The sequence below is a fragment of the Kogia breviceps genome, chromosome 1, assembly GCF_026419965.1.
Source record: "Kogia breviceps isolate mKogBre1 chromosome 1, mKogBre1 haplotype 1, whole genome shotgun sequence".
Taxonomy (NCBI): Eukaryota; Metazoa; Chordata; class Mammalia; order Artiodactyla; family Physeteridae; genus Kogia; species Kogia breviceps.
Window position 1 is genome coordinate 107530798 of NC_081310.1, and position 13485 is coordinate 107544282.

Here is a 13485-nt window from a genome sequence, read left to right on the forward strand (position 1 = left end):
ATAAAGACAAGCAGAATGGTAATTGTGAGAAGGAAGTGAAACAGGCTAGTATGAGATTCAAATGCTGTAATGACCTCTGCTGCTTTCTCTGTATATATCACTTGGATTTCTATTGTTCCAGCAGAAAAAATGGGCCAAAACCCATGCTGTTTATTTGATAAAGGAATGCTTAAACTTGCTCTCTGAGCTCTCCATGTTTACACTTTTGAAAAGCTACTATTAACATACTTGACATTAAAATAATTTTGCTTGAGTAATATTTGTCTCAGAATAACTTTCATTTGGTTCATATATAAGCACTAGATATTCAAATATTCAATGATTCCAGAAAGAGGCAACCAGAAAACACAAATTGTGGAGCTTCTGATGAACTGAACTCTGTAAGTTGAATGAACACCTTAAGGCCAAGACCTGTTATTTTCTTCAAATGTACTGATAAGGAAAGAGCAACTTTGTAATGGCTCTGTTATTTATTTATACCACCAATAAATAAAGGTTTATTTGGAAATTTCCAAACCTGCCAGAAGTGGCACTTGCCAAGCCCTAGGTCCACCCTCCTTACCAAGCTCCGAAGGGCAACGATAGTTCCCCCCAACCTCTCCACTGCACCTCCCCTGCACCTCTCCCTGCCCACACACACCCATGCCTCAGGCCACACCAGAGAACTAGTGTGCCCTCCCTCTAGGAGGCATTACCCCCGGGCCCAAGAGCTTGGGTGGCAGCCCTCTGGCCTCTCAGGAGATGATGGCGGCCAGAGCCGCTTGCATAGGTTGAGAAAAGAAAATAAGGAAGGAGCTACCAAGTAGGGCTCCCTGAAAAACCCAAGCTTAGCCCTGTACAAAAAAACGTGGCTCCAGCATAGAAAAACCTGCTCCACGAATACTGCAAATACCCAAAGGAAAGGAAAAAAAACCAGCAGCAAGGCCGGACTGGTAGGAATGGCAAAGAACTTTGGTTTGGGAAGGCTAGGAAGAGTGTGAGCTGTGCCCCTCTTCCTCGCCAAGCTCTCCAGAGCCAGCGCTGACACTCGCCCCAAGGGGGTCACTGAACAAGCAAAGCCAGGGGCCTTTGGTTCTGAAAGGTCTCCATTATGATGTCAAAGCACAGCCTCCAGGTCCTACCTGGGCCTGCCTGCAGGGGGCAGAGGAGGCCTCTGCTGTGAATCCAATTAAAGCCAACATGTAAGTAGTAAGGCTTTGGGGACCAAGCAGCAAGGAATCCTATCACTACACTTATGAAACTAAAGTTGGGGAGCAGAGGGTGACAGGAGACACCCCTCACCCCCTCATCCTACATGTCTGTGCCCCAGAGGGTGTTCCCCTTCCAGGCTGAGGAGGGGGTGGCTCCAGGGCTGGGAAGAAAGGAAGGGATCCCTGAGCAGTTAGGTCAGGTGGATTCCCAGCACCTGTCCCAGTTGCTGCCTTTGCTGCTGCACCCTGGCAATGATGTGCCTCCCCACTGGTTCCTGGGCCCAGGGCTTGTGGTAGAAAGCAGCTTGTCTCTCCTCCTCAGGATTCCCAATCACATCAGTGATAAGCTTGAGGTCCCAGCGCTGGGAACAGAGCCATTCCTGGATGAAGTCCTGGGGGTCAGTGCTAAAACTGAGCGTGAGATCCCTCTGGGTCTTCAGCTGGTTGATGGACTCAATGGTCTCATGGATTTTGACATCGAGGGAGGCAATCTCCTGCCGATTGGTGGTAGAGGCCAGAAAATTGCTCATCTGGGCCTTGCGTGGGTCAACCACCTCCACATCAATGTCATAACAGCCTGTCTTCTTCTGGTTGTTAGGGTCCACGCTAATTACATGGTTGACGACAGTGGGGTCTGGATGCTGCAGCAACCTGGCTAGCTTCATGGGAATCTCAGAGAAACGCAGTCGGCCACAAGTGAAGATCTGGCGGAAGTACCAGTTGCAGTTGACGTACTCCCGCTTGTGGCCATCCTGCAGCTGGTTGCGTTTGATGTAGAGCCACAGGGCCTGCATGATGGCAGCCCTCGTCCGTGTGTGCACCCCCAGCAGCCTCCCCAGTCGGGGGTCCAACTTGTACTGGGGAGGCTGATGATCCAGCATGAGCAGGAGCGCGCACTTGATGTTGAGGTCTCCAGGCCATTTCACCTGGAAGCCATCTGTCTCCTGGGTGGTGGGCATCCGGTGCCACTCCACCAGTTGGGTGTCAGGCCCATACAGTTCCTTGTCCAGCTCAATGACGAGGCTCTTAAAGAATGAAGAAAACTTCCTCTCCTGTTTCCTAAGATCATCCAGCAGTTTTCCCTCTACTTGGAGTTCCCAGGAAGCCACCTTGTGCCCTGCGGGGTTTTCCCCCCGGGAGTCCCTGCGGTTCCTGCACTATCACCTTCTGCCTTGCTGGGAATGAACATATTAGAAATATAGATCCGCAGCTTTCGTTTTTGCATCAGAGGCTTTTTGATGGCCTCCTGGATCTCCATCCGCTTTCGAGCAACGGTCTGGTCCAGCTTCCACTCAAAAGCCAAGAGATCCGTGCACGCCTGAGGCTCTGGGACAACCTCCCAAATTCGCTGAGGTAGAACTTTATCTGCCACCTTCCTCCTCTTTAACCCCCGGCACTGGGCAGGCACCGGGAGCTGGGCCTGGGGCACCAGCAGGAGTTTTCGGAATGGGACCATCGTGGTGGGTGGCATGCCAGGTCGAAGTGGGGCAGCTGCGTCAAATGGGGAGCCGGCAGGGGGTCCCACCCGCAAGCCAGCCATGGGCATCCGGCTCCCTGGTGACCTGCCAGGCCTCTGGTACTGTGCCGCAGGGCCCGCGGGGCTCTCGGGGTGGAAGGCGGTGCCCCCCCATGCCTCCAGCAGGCCTGGGCCCCCTGAGTACCGGTCCGGGCAGTGTGCCCGGTCGCGCCGGCGGAGGCGGAGCTCCCAGGGCCACCTGGCTCTGTTATTTTGATAATTTTGACTGTCTGAGATAATGGAAATTTTTCATCAGATGCTGTCTGTGATCAACGCTTTCTGAGACCTCTCTTCTCCTAGAAACTTCTTTTTCCTGATTACCTCTTGGCTATGGCTTTTTGACGACCTAGGTTTGGTTTCGATGATTGCTTCTGGAAAAACTGTGTTAGCATCGTTGCAGTGGTGTGGAGCCTCCTGAGGAGGGAGAGGCAGGACAGGATTCTAGTTCAAGTCGTTGCAGTTAGTAGGAAACTGGGGCTTAGAACCAAATAGAATCAGTATCCCCAGTGTTTGAGGAGGGACACCCAGGACAGAACTGGCTTCAGACTCTGGACAAGGCTGAAACAGCTTATGTCAACTGAAGGCACATTTTCTAAGTTCTAGCTGTCCAAGGACATTGGAGAGCACATGTGCGGTTCCCCAGCCTGTTTTAGCCTCTGGGAACAAAAGCTGGCACTGTACTTCATTATACTGGAAACTGACTAGAAGAGGCTTAGGTTTTTATTGTTTCACTTCCAGGAGGAGGGGGAAAAAATAACTTGCAAATTAGGTGGATGAAAATTGAGAATGAGAAAGATTTGTTTGTTGAAGGTAACCCTGTTTTCTCTCTCTTTTAGTAGGTGTTTGTGAAGAGGCAAGTAAGGCTGAATCCCCTTCTGTTCTTCAGGAATTCTTTTAAAAGTATGTTGTTCTTTGTCTTAGATCGAGACTGAAGATGTGACACCATACACTACTGTTATCACCTTCTGCAGCTGAAATACAGACTCCAGAACTGGATGTGGCATGGCGTAATTTTTCTAATTAGCCCTAGAACTCTATGTTAAAGGCTCAGACTGCGTGTCCTTTGGCATGACATCAGTCCACCACCGACTCTGATTGTCAGCAGGATTCTAATTATTTGGGCCAAAGCATTTTGCCTAGAGTTTATATTTGTATTCAAAGAGAACTTCTGTGTAAGGAAAGAAAGGCTTTTTGTTATTATTGTTCCTCTCCTTTGGAATTAGCACCTCCTATCTAAATTAATCCTCTCTAACTTCTCATACTTCTCCAGTAGGTATACTTCCTAAACTTCTTTAGTAACCAACAAAAAGGCGAGTGCTAGTCTTTTAATTAGCTTTCTAGAGCTAGAAAATTCACAGCTATTAAATCCAAGCTGTATCTAATGTGAAGTTTCAACCTAATGAACAGCTAGCTATACGTATGCTGCCTTCCCATACAGTGGAACTTGATGGAAGCCCTGGTTGTACAACTGCTGGTTATTGCTTAAACAACCAGGCTGCTTTGATGCTGGTTGTTTCTGTTGTTGCACTCATCATCTTAGGTTTGGAAGAATTATTGCAGATATTAACGTTATTAGAGTTATTAAAGGTCACTAGTCTGTCCCCTCACCCACCCTATGCTGGTAACATCTTTACAACATCTCCCCCAAGCGGTTGTCTTGATCATGACAGAACCCACCTAATGCCAGTGGGGAGAAAGCGGACTCCCTAATCCAGCAGTTATAATTTAGAGTTATTCCTTAATATTGTTTATCTAAAACTATAGTGAACACCAGCTTAGGCGAGGACCTAAAAGTATAAATAGATAAATTGATATAAAATGTGGTGAATACTTTGATAGAGGCACAGATAAGTTGTTTAGAAACAGCTAACTGCGTGGGAGAACATGGGAAAGAATTTGTCTTGAAGGATAAGTACATGTGCTTATGCACTCGTGGTGTGTGTGTGTGTGTGTGTGTGTGTGTGTGTGTGTGTGTGTGTTTGTGTGTGGTGGGGAAGAGTATTTCCAGAGAGAGGATATAGGTGCAAAGATATGGAATTTAGGAAAGGCGGTGTTAAGACATGGTAAGAAGTTCAGAATGGCTGAATGGAACCTGCAATGGTGAAAGAGATGTCTTGAGTCAGGCTATTTGGAGTTTGGTTGCTCACCCAAAAAGTTTAGATTTTATCCTATAGGAAAAGAAGAGATTTCAAAGGGGTTAAAGCATCGGAGTGGCTTGATCAGATTTCAATTTCATGAAGATAATCCCAGTGGCAGTTTTGAGGAGTCATTTGTTAGAGGAGAGACTGTTTCAAGGATACAGGTTGGATACAAAGTGCTCTGCCCTGCTGGCAGCCCATGTGTCCTATAATATTTCTGGTTCAGAAAGTAAAGTCACTGTCTATAGAGCCAGTCAGGCTTAACTGGTTGTGGTGGGTTCTTGTAAAATGTTACACCTAATGTTGTGTGAATACCAGCAAAGTGAAATAGGAAATCATGGCACAATCATGGACTGTGCAGGGAAATAAAAATTGACTTGAAATACTATCTTAAATAATTTTAAGATGGGAAATATCTAGGTCATTGAGCAAGGTTTTTTCCCATGAAATGCTCAACTTTAGTTTGGCTGGACATAGTCTGAGGCACATACTCAGTAATTTGATGATTTCAGCAGTATGATATTCTGTGATATCCTTATGGATCAGAAAGTCACTATACAGGTCAAAAATGAAATCATGTAAGTATTGTATTTTGAAAAGGAAATGTCAAAATAATATTATGAGAGGCTTTAGAAATTTGTATGTACTTAACATTCAGCTGGAATGGGGGATTACTACTCTCAAACCAGTATAGGTGGTGCATTTTTGATCGCCTTTCAGGAAATGCATTGGTGCTCAGAAGGTGAGGCGTTTTTTTAGCTCTCACCTACATTTACTTCTGCCCTACGAGGTTTTTTTTAGCTCTCACCTACATTTACTTCTGCCCTATGAGGTTACATCATCTGCCCTTTTTGTTTTGCTGGCTAACCAATTTCTATTCTCCACATGCCGTAAACAACTATTCCTAAGATAGGTAATGTCACAAACAGAAATTTATCTGTTTCAGAAAAAGATGAGGGGGTAAATATGCCTGAATTAAAGCCATGAAACAGATCCTCAAATATCCTCGCTAATGTAATGTGAGAAATAGACTTCCAATAGTTTATTTTATTATTATTATTATTTTTTGATGTTGGGGGTAGGAGTTTATTAATTTATTTTATTTTTATTTTTGCTGTGTCGGGTCTTCATTTCTGTGCGAGGACTTTCTCTAGTTGTGGCAAGAGGGGGCCACTCTTCATCGTGGTGCGCGGGCCTCCCACTGCTGCGGCCTCTCGTTGCAGAGCACAGGCTCTGGACGCGCAGGCTCAGCGGCCATGGCTCATGGGCCTAGTTGCTCCGCGGCATGTGGGATCCTCCCAGACCAGGGCTCGAACCCGTATCCCCTGCATCAGCAGGCAGATTCTCAACCACTGCGCCAACAGGGAAGCCCTATTTTTATTCATGTTATTTATTTAGTAGCATCACCACACAGAGGAAAGTAGATTTGTTACCAATTGACACAAGAGTTCAGTATGGACACTGGTTGTCTTCCCTGTGGGGCTGGCTGGCTCCCGTGTTTTGTCATCTCTAAGAGTTTTCCTGATAAATAAATATGTGTTGGTCAGAATTGATCTCTGGCATTATTGTCAATGGCACCCATGAGTTGGCCCACAACTGCACATTTTCCTGCATCTGGTCTGTAGCTGTACCCTATCATTTCATATTCACAGCCTGCCCCATCAGGTTAATAAATCGGCTATTTCTTATGCATGACATGCTGTGTCGTGTGACTGCAGGATAACTGCAGCATTTTAAGTCTTGTTCTAGAGTCTCCATTATGCTGCCAGCCTCTCCGTTATACTCTATAAAAATGTTTCCTGTTATGGACTATCAGAAGAAAAAGTAGGTTGTTTTAGAGTCAGAGCAATCTGAATCCTGTAAAGTACTGCTAGATTAGCAGGCATGGGTAGATGAGGAGAAGCTGTCTGGAAAAAGATGTGCTTAAGGGCATCAAACATAAGCAAAAAAATTACCTTTTTCATGGCCCTGCATATATGGACATAGATAGAGTAGCTTCTGTGGAAGCTGTGATTCAGTACAAGCTGGAAAACTTCTTTCTAAGAGGTCTGTAGACTTGTTAGAAGAAAGACAAGGACAGGTAACTGACACTCATTAAGTACTTTGTGTCCAGTGCTGTGCTATGTTCTACTGCACATATTAGGTCGTTGATTATAAAATAACTCTGAGAAACAGGGATTTCTATCCCCTCCCCCCCTTTTTTGGCCACGGTTTGTGGCATATAGGATCTTAGTTCTCTGACTAGGGATTGAACCCTCACTCCCTGCAGTGGAAGTGCTGAGTCTAAACCACTGGACAACCGCCAGGGAAGTCCCTCTGTTCCCTTTTTTCATTAACGTGTAAGAAACAAAGTCTGAGAAATTGTGGAACTTTCTTGCTTTCTCGCAATGAGTACAGTTCTGTGGCCCTTCCTGTGCCCTTTCCATGACCCTCTCCATGCTCCCAACTGAATGGCTCCCCAGGGAAAGCTCTATCTCTAACCAGCTCTGGAGATTCTGGGAGGACTTGACAGGGCTCCAAAATTTTGCTTCTTGAGGTTTCAGTGGCTCAATGGCTAGAGGCTGTTCGTCCTAACAACAAAAGCAGACTTCAGAGTAGTTTGTTTCTATTGATAAATTACATACACTGTTTATATTAGCAAATAATGTGGCAATTTAAAAATCATGTTTATCAAATCATTATTATGTCTTAGGGTTCTGTAGAACACAGTCTGATAACTACAAGCTTAGTATATTCCCATAAATGGATTAACTGCTTTGACATGTATGTCTTCCTATCTCTTCTTACCTTGAAGTCTTGACCTTCTTACATTTACTCATGGTCATTCATTAGCTCCAGGGAAGGTTTTTAGAGCATGGCTCTGCAACAAGAGTGAAGTTCTTGGCTTATGAGTTGTAAGAATCTGGAATTTGAGCATCAGAGGCCTTAGTCCTGAGATCAGTGGGCAGAATTTATGGCCTAAGTGATAGATTTGGAAGAATATGTTGTGGGCCAGAGGCACTTTTTCTAATATCCAGATAGATAAAGATTCTGTGTGATGATGAGTGAGAGGAGATAAATCAGAAGAGACACACAGAGCATTGCTGATGGGTCTCCTGAGAATGATCCAACACTCTTTCCAGCCTTTTGGGATGTAATCATTTTAAAATATAGTTTTAAACAAAAGTTGTGTATATTTAAGGTGTACAATATCATGATTTGATATATATATATATGGGTATAGTGAAATGATTATTATAGTTAAGCTAATCAGCATGTTGTCTCCTCACATAGTTACTTGTGTGTGTGTGTGTGATGAGAACACCTGAAATCTACTCTCTTATCATATTTTCAATACTCAATACAGTATTGTTAACTATGGTCATCATGCTATATATTATTCTTTAGACTTGTTCCTACTACATAATGGCCAACAACTTTGACCAATACCCTTGACCCTTGACCAATACCTCCCTTATTTCCCCTCCTCTCCTCCCCACTTGGCCCAGCCCTGGTAACTTATGTTCCAGTTTCTGTTTCAATGAATTCAACTCTTTTTTTAAAAGACTCCACATATAATTAAGATCATACAATATCTTCTTCATGTGTCTGGCTTATTTCACTTAGCATTATGTCCTCCAGTTTCTCCCATGTTGATGCAAATGGAAAGATTTCCTTCCTTTTCATATGCCTCTGTGTGTGTGCGTGTGCGTGTGCGTGTGTGTGTGTAAAATCTCAAGCTCTGAACTTGGATTAAAATGATCTTGTATTGCTAGTTTCCCCAGGTGCTTAGCAAAAGCATTATAAAATCCTGTTTGGAAGATAATAAATTGATACTACTAATAATTTTCAAATAACATATTTAACGTACAATAAGAACATCTAGATCCAAAGGACAAGACTCCTCTAGGTGAGAAACCTCAGTTAATAGAAGCAGATCCATAAAGACTGTAGATACTGGAATTATCAGACAAAAACTATGAAACTATGGTTACTATGGTTCCGAGAAAATAGACATCAAATATAAAACCGTGGCAGGTAACTGAAAATTATGAAGAGTGACACAGAACATTAAACTATATACTTTAGAACTAACTTCAACAACTGAAATAAAGAGCACAGTGAATTAGTTTAATAGCAGATTAGACAAAACTGATAAGAAAATTGGTGAACTGGATAACATGATGGAAGAAATTAATCACAATTAAGTAGAGAGAAGCTAATTTATGGAAAATATTGAAGGAAGGGTAACAGAAATAGAGGATACAGTGAGAAGGGCTGCCATAAGTAGAGTCCAAGAAGGAGAGGAAAGAGAGAGAATGTGACAGATGGAATATCTGAAGACAATGACTGAGAATTTTCTGTAACTTATAAAATACACAGATTCAAATATCCTAAGGATGACAAATAAAAAGAAATCCACACTTAAGACATATCAGAGTGAAACATATGCAAATACATGTATGAAATAGGCCTAGTTTACTAATAAATGTACATTACACACCTGAAAATCTCTGTATGTCTCTTAATCTTTAAAGTATCTGGAAATAGCACTGTAAAGTTGGCATCATCTAACAGTGTGAGAAGTCCTGGTGCTACTAATGGAGCCAGCTCCTTCACAGCCATTGCTCCCCTCCCTGAATGTGCACAAAAAGCCTGCAATCAAAAGGAGTGAAATTCATTTAGAAGAACACGCATTGGCTCTAATTGGAAAGATAAGCGTCACAGTCTTGTGTAAATGCACTTTCTTCAGCAGCACATGTTGAATCCTTATTTTCCCACTCAGTCTTTTTAGCTATTTTTGCAGAAGCTGAGAATTCTTTTTTTTTGCGGTACGTGGGCCTCTCACTGTTGTGGCCTCTCCCGTTGCGGAGCGCAGGCTCCGGACGCGCAGGCTCAGCAGCCATGGCTCACGGGCCCAGCTGCTCCGCGGCATGTGGGATCTTCCCGGACCGGGGCACGAACCTGTGTCCCCTGCATCGGCAGGAGGACTCTCAACCACTGTGCCACCAGGGAAGCCCAGAAGCTGAGAATTCTTTAGCAGATTTGTGTCTTTGTATGTGTTCAGTGATACCACTATGACCTTCATAGTGGTTGGTAAATGTTGACAAGTTTTGCAAGTTACGTGGTCATCATTAACTTTCTCAGAGATAAAGATGTAGCACTTATTTTTTTCATTAAACACACGGTTCCATTCTTTTGAACTCATTACTGCTAACAGGGTTTATTGTAACTTGAACAATGATGAAAATAATAAAACAAACAGCTATACATTTATAATTTACATTGAAATAAAGACAACAACCACTGTAGCAAATGTGTTCAGACTACTCTTAAGCTACGCAGCAGGATTCCTCATCATCTATTTTCCAGGCATACTTCTTGTAGACCTAGCCTATAATTTCTCATTTTCCACTGACTCTGCTGATTGGATGCCTGTAGCTTCATGCATATCATCAGTACAGGGTATGGCCTAATTAGCTGGTGGATCAGATTGTTGTCAAGGGCAACAGCATTCCTGTTTCAGTGCAATTGTTTTATCAGTAAGCTTCTGCATGCTTTCCTTGAAAGGAAAATGTTAGTTCTGTTGTGTATGTGAAAGACTTGGAAAAAGAGAAAAGGCTTAAGACACTTAGGATTAAAATATAAAATATCTAGAAATAAATTTACAGAGAAAACTGTAAAACTTTATTAAAATAAACTAAAAAGATTGACATAGAGAAATAGATATTGGTTATAGACTAGAAGATTCAAATTTGCCAAAGTGTCTTTTCCCTAAACTTATTTATGGATTTAATTCAAATCCAATAAAAATTGCAGTAGGGTTTTTGTGTGTGTGTGTGTGGAATGTGAAAAGTTGATTCTAAAATTTACATGGAACTACAAAGATTAAAGAATAGCCAAGTTAATATAAGTCTACACTAATTTATACTCTGTGGTATTAGCACAAGGACAAACAGACAGGGGAACAAAGACAATAGAGTGTCTAGGAATGGAACCAGATATAGCAAAGTAACACTGCAGAGCAGTAGGGGAAAGGCTACTGGTGCTGGAACTATTGGACAACATTTATTGTAGAAAAAAGAAAATTGGATCTCCTGTCACACCTAACACCAAAATCAATTCCAGGTGGGTTACAGACTTACATATCAAAAAAAAAAAAAATCGAACTTGTACTGTATAATAAAGAGAATATCTTCATGACCTTAAATAGGAAATTATTACTGTTTTTTTTTTTTTTAGTGGTACGCGGGCCTCTCACTGTTGTGGCTTCTTCTGTTGCGGAGCACAGGCTCCGGACGTGCAGGCTCAGCCGCCATGGCTCACGGGCCCAGCCGCTCCGCGGCATGTGGGATCCTCCCGGACCGGGGCACAAACCCGTGTCCCCTGCATTGGCAGGCGGACTCTCAACCACTGTGCCACCAGGGAAGCCTTTCTTTTCTTTAAATTAATTTTTATTGGAGTATAGTTGCTTTACAATGTTGTGTGAGTTTCTACTGTACAGCAAAGTGAATCAGCTATACATATATATGTATCCCCACTTTTTTGAATTTCCTTCCCATTTAGGTCACCACAGAGCACTGAGTAGAGTTCCCTGAGCTATACAGTTGGTTCTCATTAGTTATCTATCTTATACATAGTATCAATAGTGTATATACATCAATCCCAGTCTCCCAATTCATCCCTTCCCCCCCTTCCTCCCTTGGTGCCCATATATTTGTTCTCTACATCTGTGTCTCTACATCTGCTTTGCAAATAAGATCATCTATACCATTTTTCTAGATTCTGCATATGTGTTAATATATGATATACATTTTTCTCTTTCTGACTTACTTCACTCTGTATGACAGTCTCTAGGTCCATCCACATCTCTACAAATGACCCAATTTCATTCCTTTTATGGCTGAGTAATACTCCATTGTATATATGCACCACATCTTTATCCATTCCTCTGTTGATGGACATTGAGGTTATTTCCATGTCCTGGCTATTGTAAATAGTGCTGCAATGAATATTGGGGTGCATGTGTCCTTTTGAATTATGGTTTTCTCTGGGTATATGTCCAGTAGTGGGATTGCTGGGTCATATGGTAGTTCAATTTTTAGTTTTTTTAGGAATCTCCAAACTGTTCTCCATAGTGGCTGTATCAATTTACCTTCCCACCAACAGTGCAAGAGGGTTCCCTTTTCTCCACACCCTCTCCAGCATTTATTGTTTGTAGATTTTTTACAATGGCCATTCTGACCAGTGTAAAGTGATACCTCATTGTAGTTTTGATTTGCATTTCTCTAATAATTAGTGATGTTAAGCATTTTTTTCATGTGTTTATTGGCCATCTGTATATCTTCTTTGGAGAAATGTCTATTTAGGTCTTTTGCCCATTTTTTGATTGGGTTGTTTGTGTTTTTGATATTGAGCTGCATGAGCTGTTTGTATATTTTGGAGATTAATCCTTTGTCAGTTGCTTCATTTGCAAATATTTTCTCCCATTCTGGGGTTGTCTTTTCATCTCATTTATGGTTTCCTTTGCTGTGCAAAAGCTTTTAAGTTTCATTAGGTCCCATTTGTTAATTTTTGTTTTTATTTTCATTACTCTAGGAAGTGGGTCAGAAAAGATCCTGCTCTGATTTATGTCAAAGAGTGTTCTGCCTATGTTTTCCTCTAAGAATTTTATAGTGTCTGGCCTTACATTCAGGTCTTTAATCCATTTTGAGTTTATTTCTGTGTATGGTGTTGGGGAGTGTTCTAATTTCATTCTTTTACATGTAGCTGTCCAGTTTTCCCAGCACCACTTATTGAAGAGACTGTCTTTTCTTCATTGTATATTCTCGCCTCCTTTGTCATAGATTAGGTGACCATATGTGTGTGGGAAAAACATGGAACGCTTCATGAATTTGTGTGTCATCCTTGTGTAGGGGCCATGCTAATCTTCTCTGTATCATTCCAATTTTAGTATATGTGCTGCCAAAGGGAGCACAGAAATGATTTCTTAAACATGACGCAGGGCTTCCCTGGTGGTGGAGTGGTTAAGAATCCGCCTGCCAATGCAGGGGACACAGCTTTGAGCCCTGGTCTGGAAAGATCCCACATGCCACAGAGCAACTAAGCCTGTGTGCCACAATTACTGAGGCTGTGCTCTAGAGCCAGCAAGCCACAACTACTGAGCTCGTGTGCCACAACTACCGAAGCCTGCATGCCTAGAGCCCGAGCTCTGCAACAAGAGAGGCCACCGCAGTGAGAAGTCTGCACACCACAACCAAGAGTAGCCCTCGCTCGCTGCAACTAGAGACAGCCCGTGTGCAGCAATGAAGACAATGCAGCCAAAAATAAATAAATAAATTTTTAAAAAATGATGCAAAAGGCACTAACTAAAAGGAGATCATTAAAGTTGATTTCATTAAAATTAAGTTCCCTTCATTGGCATACACTATTAAGATAGTAAAAAGCAACCATAGGGTGGGAGAACATATTTCCAACAATTTTAACCAAAATATTCAGAATACATAGAGAATTGTTACAAATGATTAAAAAAAAAACAAAAGCAACGCTGCCAATTCAGTAGAAAAATGGACAAGAGAATTCACTAATGAGGAAATCTAAATGACCAATGTACTTTTAAAATGGCATTCAACCTCACTGAGAATCAGAAAAAGCACATCAA

The 13485-nt window shown here is 42.5% G+C and overlaps 1 non-coding gene and 1 pseudogene across 1 annotated transcript; both read right to left on the minus strand.

Moving 5' to 3' along the window:
• Nucleotides 1-1381: 1381 nt before the first annotated feature.
• LOC131761623 (SWI/SNF-related matrix-associated actin-dependent regulator of chromatin subfamily D member 2 pseudogene) lies at nucleotides 1382-3710 on the minus strand (annotated as a pseudogene).
• An 8984-nt stretch (nucleotides 3711-12694) lies between these two features.
• On the minus strand, nucleotides 12695-12801 carry LOC131747449 (U6 spliceosomal RNA). The gene has a single exon (XR_009332909.1). It is a non-coding gene; the product is annotated as a U6 spliceosomal RNA (small nuclear RNA).
• Nucleotides 12802-13485: the final 684 nt, after the last annotated feature.